Source organism: Triticum aestivum, chromosome 7D (assembly GCF_018294505.1).
Source record: "Triticum aestivum cultivar Chinese Spring chromosome 7D, IWGSC CS RefSeq v2.1, whole genome shotgun sequence".
Classification (NCBI taxonomy): Eukaryota; Viridiplantae; Streptophyta; class Magnoliopsida; order Poales; family Poaceae; genus Triticum; species Triticum aestivum.
The window spans coordinates 264,644,590-264,653,705 of record NC_057814.1 but is presented as its reverse complement, the minus strand read 5'-3'; the positions used below and the strand labels follow the sequence as shown (position 1 = coordinate 264,653,705).

At 50.6% G+C, this 9,116-nt stretch overlaps 1 long non-coding RNA gene across 1 annotated transcript; it reads right to left on the bottom strand.

Moving 5' to 3' along the window:
- Nucleotides 1–501: 501 nt before the first annotated feature.
- Nucleotides 502–2,741, bottom strand: LOC123168489 (uncharacterized). Its single transcript, XR_006484380.1, has 3 exons — nucleotides 1,796–2,741; nucleotides 1,533–1,656; nucleotides 502–1,425 (listed from the first exon to the last, which is right to left on the bottom strand). It is a non-coding gene; the product is annotated as an uncharacterized lncRNA (long non-coding RNA).
- Between the last annotated feature and the right edge of the window lie 6,375 nt (nucleotides 2,742–9,116).

Genomic DNA, 9,116 nt, shown 5'->3' with positions numbered 1-9,116 from the left:
CTACTTCAACACAACTTCTAAGCATGGCATGATATTAACTAGAATCATAAATCGAACTAAGCATGAACAACATCATAACATATACTAGCATGGCATATCAAACTTACTTCTATCATAACAACAACAAAGCATATCATATCCAAAACATGGCATGGCATCATGAAAGAATGCTGAAAATAAACTACCAGTTACCTCCCGTGAAGACATATTGTATTAACCTCATGCAACAATCACTTACTCTGCCACGGCTCCTCGGAGCAAACTCATGACTTACCGAGACCTCGTCTCGGGGTCATATCAATACATCATCGTGACTTCTCACTATTTTCCCATAGTCCAAGTCATCACATTCTTTTATTGCATATTAATCATCAACTTAGTTATTTCAGGTTTATCCTCCACTTCGACCAAGACCCGATAGTGTGACCTACTACGAACTTGTGCCCATGACCGAGGACGCGGCTATCGGTAGATTAAACATACACCCTGCAGAGGTAGCACACTTTACCCACACCACTGAACCCATGGCCTCGCACTCCCATACGTGTGGACCAACGGCGTTCCGACAAAACTGACCTACTACCATGACACTCTCCCGGCCACTCCGACCAAGACCCCTTTTGGGTTCAGTCCTAGGTGGCCCCGTACCTACCAAAGGTACCAACGCCAACCGTCGTGGCAAAACGGTCCCAAACGGGGACATGAGCTCAAAACCAAACCCGGGCACACAAGGCTTATGTCCGCCTACCTGATCAGGGTAAGGCGCGCCCATAACCTTCCCTAGTTGGAGGCACTGGTGAGAGGCATGGCAATAAACCCAGCTAGGACCTCCCACAAGGTAAATGTGGTTGCCCTAGAGAAAGCTCGATTTGGTGGCACTATGATATCCTAGTGATGACGGAGGAGGTTTGATATTAAGTCATATTATTAACTTCTCCATCATCAATCATCATGCGAGCATTTTAACATGAATGCAACAACTATCATGCAACGTACCGATGCAGTAACAAAATCAAGCTTTTTCAAATGAACAATGATAGCATGCGAAACATGGCAATAACAAGTACTAGTAATTTCACTAGTGCAACAGAATATCATAACATCTATACTACTAACATGAAAATAAACTAGACAGAGGCATGATATTATCAGTAACAACAGCAAACTAGCACGTCAACTTATTTCATGAAGGTATAAGCATGCAAGACAGATAACAAAAACATATAGCACGACTAAAATAACAGCAGACGGAACAGACAAGAAAGTACTACAACTAAACACACACATGAGGTGCAAGCAAAGTCAACATGCAATTTCGGGGCTCATGATAAGAGGTTGGCTTGCCTGGGGTCGACAAATACTTCGGGAAGAAGTGTGAAACGATCGCGGAAACAGTTGCCGGAAACAGTTCTCTCTTGGAGGGGGCTGTGTACGGGCAAGGCAAAGTGGTCATTTTCACTGTGTGAAAACATTATGAAAATGATACCAACGGAAAAAGCTCGACGAACAGAGAACGTGAGCGTTGGAATCACCTCAATCGGAGTTACGGTTGTCGAGATACCAAGGGTTGAAGCTCAGGGACCTATCGGTGAATTTTTTCCAGCAAACAGGCCCCTGGAGGAAAAAATGAACGCGCCTTTGGGTCGAATACGTTTTCTGCAAAGAGAAACGTATTTTGAGCTGAAGTGCAAAGCGGATACGCTTTCAGAACTATGAAAGCGTATTTTAGGTAAAAGAGGAAGAAAATACGCTTTCGTATATCGAAAACGCATATCCAGAATGCACTTCCACTTACAGACGCGGGCCCGGGGCAGGGTCAACGCCGAGACGCTGCCAGGTGGGGTCACGCGGGGAGGGGCCTGCCTGGCCTGGCGTCTTCAACCTCCCGCTCATGCGCGCGCCTAGCCGAGGGAGGGGCTCGCCTCGACAGCTATTGCTGGCGACTCTGGCCATCGCAGACGACAGCTGACCTACCCACGAGTTCAGGAGCGAGAGGCGCATCTCGGGGTGGTCTCCGTTGCCAGTGAGGGGGATTGGGAAAGGAGCAGCAGGGCTCGCGGCGGAGGTGGCTTCGGCCGCCAGCGAACAGGGTGCTCCGGTGGGGGAACAGCGAGGCTGAGGCCACGGGGAGGCTCGCCGGACCTCAGGTGATGCCGTGGTGGAGGTGGAACGGCGAGGGGGACTCCTGGTCGCCGGAATCAAAGGGACCCGAGGCAGCGACCATAGCGGCGGTGGGGATCAGAGAGGGGCTCTGGGCTCGGGGAGAGGCTCTCGGAGGGGGTTGTGGAACGCGATGAAGCTCGAGGCATGCTTAATTAGCCGCCGGGAAGGCTCGAGAGGGAGGGGAGGAGGTGACACGCGACACGGCTAAGTGTCCGTGCGCCGGCGACGCGCACGGGCAGCCAAGACTCACGGGAAGGGGCGGCAAGGCGACGAGGGGGACGCGGACGAGCGCCAGGAGGTCACAAAATCGAGCAAAGTTCGCGGACAGGAGTGAGGAAACAACGGCGCACACGGGCGCTCACTGTGTTCGGCGACGGTGACGGCTCAACGAGGAAGCAAACGAAGGGGGAACGAGCTCGAGGGGGAAGACAACATCGAGGGGAAGCTGTGTGACACGCTTGGACAAGCCAGAACCGGCCGGAGCAGGGCTGCCGACGAGAACAGTGGCTTGACCACCGATTTTGCTGGCAATGCCCGTGTCACCAAGGAGAAAACGCGCTCTGGCCATCTACCTCATGCCAACCCTTGTCATCAGTGGAGTCCCTCCAAGGCTCATTAAAGAAGAGGTGATGGCACAAGCAGAAGTGTAGGGAGCAGAGGGGAACAAGCTCGACAAGTTTGCTGTTGCAAACTTGGCCACATCTTGGTGATCTAACTGGTGAGATTAAGAACTAAACGGGATGTTTGGGAGGTTTACGGTAGCAACGACTACGGTCCTGGGAAGTTGGGGTTCATTACGACAAGGATATAGCATAGTTGCAGTACAAATGCCAAACCTGGTCCAAAAATCAAATGATGAAGGAGGACTCACTAGGAGTGCTGGATTGGGCTAAAACTTGGCAAAGCTTGATGATTTGGTCATATGTAGATGCTGCAAAAATATCATATCAAATGGACTTGCCAAATTGGTACTTGTTTCACAAGCATCTCTTCTGACCAGAAACTTTGGAAAATTCTGGGAAAATATTGGCTACATGAAATGAGCCAAACTCTTGGGTTGGTGGGTTATATGGATAGGAGAAGGCTTGGAAATATTTTCAGCCATAATGGAGCAAGATAGAATATACTTGCTTCACAAACTGAAAATTTGGACAGAAAACAAGAATTGCTCCTGTGCTCACATAGTTCAATGAAATGAACTGAATTTAGGTTGAGGCTAATGATTTGGAATACTTGAGAGTATGGCAAAGTTTCATCCCATTTGTAAACTCTATGAAGGTACTTCCTTCACAAAGTTGTATTCTGGTCAGAAACTTTGAAACATTGCATAGGGAGCTAGGATGAATGGATTCAGCTCATATTTGGTATCCATGGATGATTTATCAATGTTAATCGCCCTACCAAATTGCAGCTCAATAGGAATTAGGAATAAGGCACTTCCTTTGCAAAATTTCAGAGAAGGCAGAACTTGCATTGGATCATGTACCCAATTTTTGATCTGTGGAACATGATACAAGAATGGAACTAGTGATTATATAGCAAGGACAAGCTCCACAATTTATGTGGGAATGGCAGAAATGCAATATTGGTATTAAATAGGAAAAGACATTTTTCCTTATTTAATTATGGCCAATATATTTGCCAGAGCTTGGATTAGGCATAAATATCAACTCCACCAATTCACATGAATTTAGGAGATGGCTAGCTATGCCTTTAGATTTTATTCCTCAGAAAGGCAAGAAAAGGAATAAATCATAATTCAAAAATATTGCATGGGACTTGGCAATATTTTTGCATATCCAAGGTTTACAAGGATAGGAGGGTCTCTAAGAACAGATGGGATGATCAACAGCTCAAGGAAAATGATAGCTCCTTTGTAATCACAAAGGCCATATTCAGATTCCAATTTTTTTTTGGAATTAGGGTTTGAACTGATGCAAATGAGGTCTTGCCCACTGACAAAGACATGAGCAAGGTTTTGAAAGGTTTGGAAATTCAGAGTCATCCAACAAGCTCAGGAGAAAGATTTTGAAAATGAGTGCCAGGAGAGAATAACAGCACAAAAATTGATAGCCCAATTTTGGGGCTGTTACAACTCTTCCCCCCTTAAAAAGAATCTCGTCCTCGAGATTGCTAGGGTTATAGCACAATTGAAAGATAACCACTCCGGGGAAAATCCTCTGGGTTAATTTTAACCCTTTGGTCAAATTCGAACGAGTTGGGGGCACCGATAATTGGTACACCCCGAGAGATATGGGCAAACACGGTTATATCCACGGCTAGGGGCACTCGAGATCAAACTCTCGAAATCTGCTAGATGCATCCCAGTGAACAGTGGATTCACCTGTTGACACGTGGGTCCAGGGCCCACTCGCAGCCTCCTTCTTTTACCTACGGCTAACTGCTTCTTCTGTGCTGCTGCTTCGCGTGTGGCTTGGCGCAGCGCGCATCTAGCTCCTAGGGCAATGAGGACCCTAGAGCCATAGTGCACGGCATGCACGGCGCCGGTGCACACTCATGTCGCGGGCCAGCACCTTGTCGGCACTGCTCGCGGATTCGCCTCCAGGACGCCGGTGATCGAGCGACGAGCGGTTTTCCTGGACCTCGCTCACCGTACACCGGGGTTGGGCTATAAAAGCGGCAGCGCGGCTCTCCTCCAACACACAAACACCATGCCGCTCTACTACCTCTTTGGTTTGGAAGGGATCGAGCCGAGCTCCTTCGGCGAGGCCGTGTTCCTGGTGGCGCTGCGGTGGTTCCTAGCTGCGATGCTGGGCACTCTGATCGGCGCGTTGTTCCTCCTGGTGATACTCATCAGGAACGAGCGGGCTCGAGGCAACGCGCGACTGGGTGCGGTGGCTCAGGTGTGGAAGAAGATGGTGCACAGGGTGGTCCTCCGCCACGCTTGATTCTCCATCGCTTCGCGCCGACGGAGTAATCGCGTGCTGCGGTGGCGGCGACTGGCCGATGCCATGCAAGGCGGTGATGGTGATGATGATGGGGTTCGGATGCGGGTGAGGTGGCTGCGCCAGCTCAGGAGTCAGACTAGGGCACGGGTAAAATTTCGCGGATAGCTCCACGAAATGTAGGTGTCGAGGTAGAATCGGAGTTGAAATCTGTATCGGGGAGTTGTACTGGATCGAGGGAAATAAAGCTGGCAACGTTTCTCCGGAAACGCAATTGGGTTAATGGAAAAGAATTAGGGACGAGAAATGGCCAGATGAAAATGTCTCCTCGAGGTTCTGGGTTTGAAAATCTGGCACACGGGGTATGCACAGATAGAGATAGGGATGTGACTTTGCATTTCCCGAGTACTGTGCAAAAGTACTCGTGAGTGAACCAGGGCTGCGTGCAGGGTGCAGTGCAGTCTAAACTAACAAACAAACAGATGCAACATACATGCAACAGAAAAACACACCAGACAAAGCACACTAAGGTGTTTTAATGCCAGTGGGTATATGTACTCCTGGTATACATATACCTACACCAGCGCGCATTTTATTATAGACTCAGAACGAGTCAATCTTGTTTTTAGTGTATGTGCTCTACTGATTAAAATCTTGTTAGCACGCATTGCCAACCCTGTCAAACATCTTTGTTTGACAGAGAGATAAGAAAACACAAAGACACAAACAAAAGCAAGCAAGCATACATAAACCACAGCATGCGGGTTACCACAGTACCAACATACAACCAAGCACGAATGCGCTACGCGCTAATCGAAACTATGCACTCCGGGATACATGGTTCTATCCTCATATCGAGGGTGAACCGACATACCGACCTACTCGCAGAAACACCTGACTGCGTGACTGAGGTCATGCAGAGGGCTGGCCTTGCTGGGGCTCTCCGGGAGGACGAAGACTGAACCAATCTCCATCTTCATCGTCCGACACTACTATGGGTTGGGGCTCTTCTGCTGGAGGTGTGGCTAAAATTGATCCAAGCAGATGCTGCTGGTGGATTCGGAAAAGAGCCTTGTCGAGGGTGGTGATGTTTGGCTTAGGACACAGCACAGGCTGAGAGGGTAGCACTGGTTTGGATGGCATTGGGAAAACGGCTTGAGATGCGAATTTACGAGCCGCACGATAAGCTTCCCTGACAACTCGTACCGGATCGTTGTCGAGGTTTCTACACTCGACAAGCATCTTTGAAATCATCATCCCCTGGGCAGTGATATATTGCACCAGGAGAGCGATTGCGGGGTCATCTCCTTGGATAGTGGGAGAAGGCTGAATTCCTCCTTCGGCCACAATGGGGAAAAAGCAGAACTCCCGCCTTTGTTGCACTTGCGGAAACTTGGTGCGGAGGTATAGGATAGCCTCCACAGCAGCGGCTTGAATGGCTAAATCAGTGGTAGGCATGGCTCTACCCTGAAAAACCAAAGGCTGGCCATCTACTGCGGAACCTGGGCCGATGTGCACTCTTGCATCATAGCGGTGAAGGTGATGGACGGGTGTCGATTGGAACACCAGGTAATCGGGGCTAGCATTACAGCCAAATGCTTTGGTGAGTATCTCGGCAAGAAGGGGTGGAAAGCCAGTATGGTTGACGGCATAGGTGCGGGTGTAAAACTTGGGAGCTTTGAAGGTGCTAGTCATGGCTGGAGTGTTACTAGCTAGGCTTCTCTGCAGGGACATGGCCGACTGAGGGGTGAGCGATACGACTGGTGGAAAAGGGTTTTATAGGCAGCTATGCGGGACATGCCCGCATGGTGTGGCCCCTTTCCCTTAATGGCGAAGGGTAAGCGGTGTGGCCGACCAGAAAGGATATGGTTGCTATTCGTTCCACGGATAACTATGCGGGGACTGCGGGGTGAGGACGTGTCGGTCCCGACTACGCCACCTGTTGATTAACAGTGGCCATGCCGGATGCCAGGGATGGGTCAAATCCCTTAGGGTCATTATGGGTTGATGGTAGCAGTGATCTAATGCTAGGATAACCTATGCTAGCCTGGCTGCTCTGATACCATCTCCTGTGGCACCCCGATCCGCATGGAGCAGGGGGCCTTCGCACGTCAGCCCAGGATAACGTCTGACGCACGACACGTCCATGGTACAGCATTCTAAGTACAATAATAATCATCAAATACATGTGTATAAGATTACATCATTGATGAATACAATTATCTGGCATAGCCCTAAGGCTATTATATGGCAGCGGAAGTCTATTTAACTGGCGGCGGAAGTCTTGGTTTGGCGGCTCATCAACTCTGGCTGGGCTCCACAACTCACAGGACTGGCAAGATTACGGCCGAGCACGACGGAACAAGCGAACAATTCGGGCACGACCTACAAAACTGGCATGACACGCGAGGTCAGTAGATTGAATGTACTTGCAAGACAACCAAATACATAGCATCCAAACAAACAGATGACAAAGCAAGAACCAAGCATATGCAACAGTCTACTTCAACACAACTTCTAAGCATGGCATGATATTAACTAGAATCATAAATGGAACTAAGCATGAACAACATCATAGCATCTACTAGCATGGCATATCAAACTCACTTCTATCATAACAACAGCAAAGCATATTGTCGGATGTGGGGTTCCGGCAAACCCTTAAGGTTCGAACACTGGGGTGCACGCGTAGTCTTTCCCTCCTACTGATCTACGCCCTAGCTCACTAAGATCTCGCGGACGAACTCGACGAACTCGCAACACAAAGAGACACGAGATTTATACTGGTTCGGGCCACCATTGTGGTGTAATACCCTACTCCAGTGTGGTGGTGGATGGATTGCCTCTTGGGCTAATGATGAACAGTACAAGGGAAGGAACAACCTCCTGAGGTTGAGGTGTTCTTGTGCTTGGTGACTTAGCGGGTGAGAGCTGGATGAACTGCTCGATGCCCCTACCGTGGTAGCTAGCTCTACTTATATAGGCCCTGGTCCTCTTCCCAAATGTTGAGCGGGAAGGGAGCCAACAACGGCGGGCAAATTTGAAGGGGGGCAGCTAGTACAAGCTATCCTACCAAAAGTGGTCTTCGCCTGCGAAAGGCTCTGGTGGTGACGCCGTCCTGGGCTCCACGATGACCTCCGTCTTGCCGTCCTCCTGGTCTTGGTCTCGTTGCACCAATATAGCAACCATTGCCTGATGCCTCGGTACTCTTCGCCTGCGCTAGCCTCCTTAGCACCAAAGAGGAAACAAGGACGCTGCGCGCGCTGGCGCCCGCCTGGTGTCAATCGTCATGGCTCACGTCACGAGAGCCTCGTGAGGTTTGCCCCGCCTTGATATCTCCGCTCTTCGTGAGCCTGCCTGACTAGACCACTCCTGAGAAGGTCTTGCATTGTCCGCCTCGCGAGGCTTGGCCCCTCGCGAGGGTCTTGGATGGCTTGTTGATGAAGATGGGCCGTACGGCCTGCTGACTTAGCCACGCCGTGGGCCGCAGGCAGGCAAGTCTGGGGACCCCCGTTCCCAGAACACCGACAGTAGCCCCCGGGCCCAAGGTGCGCTTGGGCTTGGCTTCGCGGCGAAGCCAAGGGTCAAGTACGGAGCACCGCGGGCCCCAAAAGCCTGCGGCCTCGGTTGACGCGTGGAATTTGATTGGACGTGGGCGTCTTCGCTTCCCCACGCTGCCTCGGCAACTGTACGACTTGACTAGTCCCTGCGACATGCAAGGAAAACCATCATTACCTGCGATCGTGGGAGGCGCCGGTTGGCCTTCTCTTGCTATAAATGGGGATGGGGGCGGAGCCCCCGTTGCCCATCTCATCCCTGCTTGCTTGCTTGCTTCTTCTTCCTCGCTCCACTACTAATGACAATGGCGCCTATCAGAAGGTTCTCCGCCGTAGAGAAGGGAAAGACCCCTCGCGATGACCCGGGGCCACTTCCGCCGAAGAAGAGGTCGGTCCACCGCCGTGATGAAGCGGCGATGCAGGTGGTGACGAGGCCCTGGTGCGAGCGGCCTCCTCCGGGGTATCCGCTACCCTTGTACGCCCGAGCCGA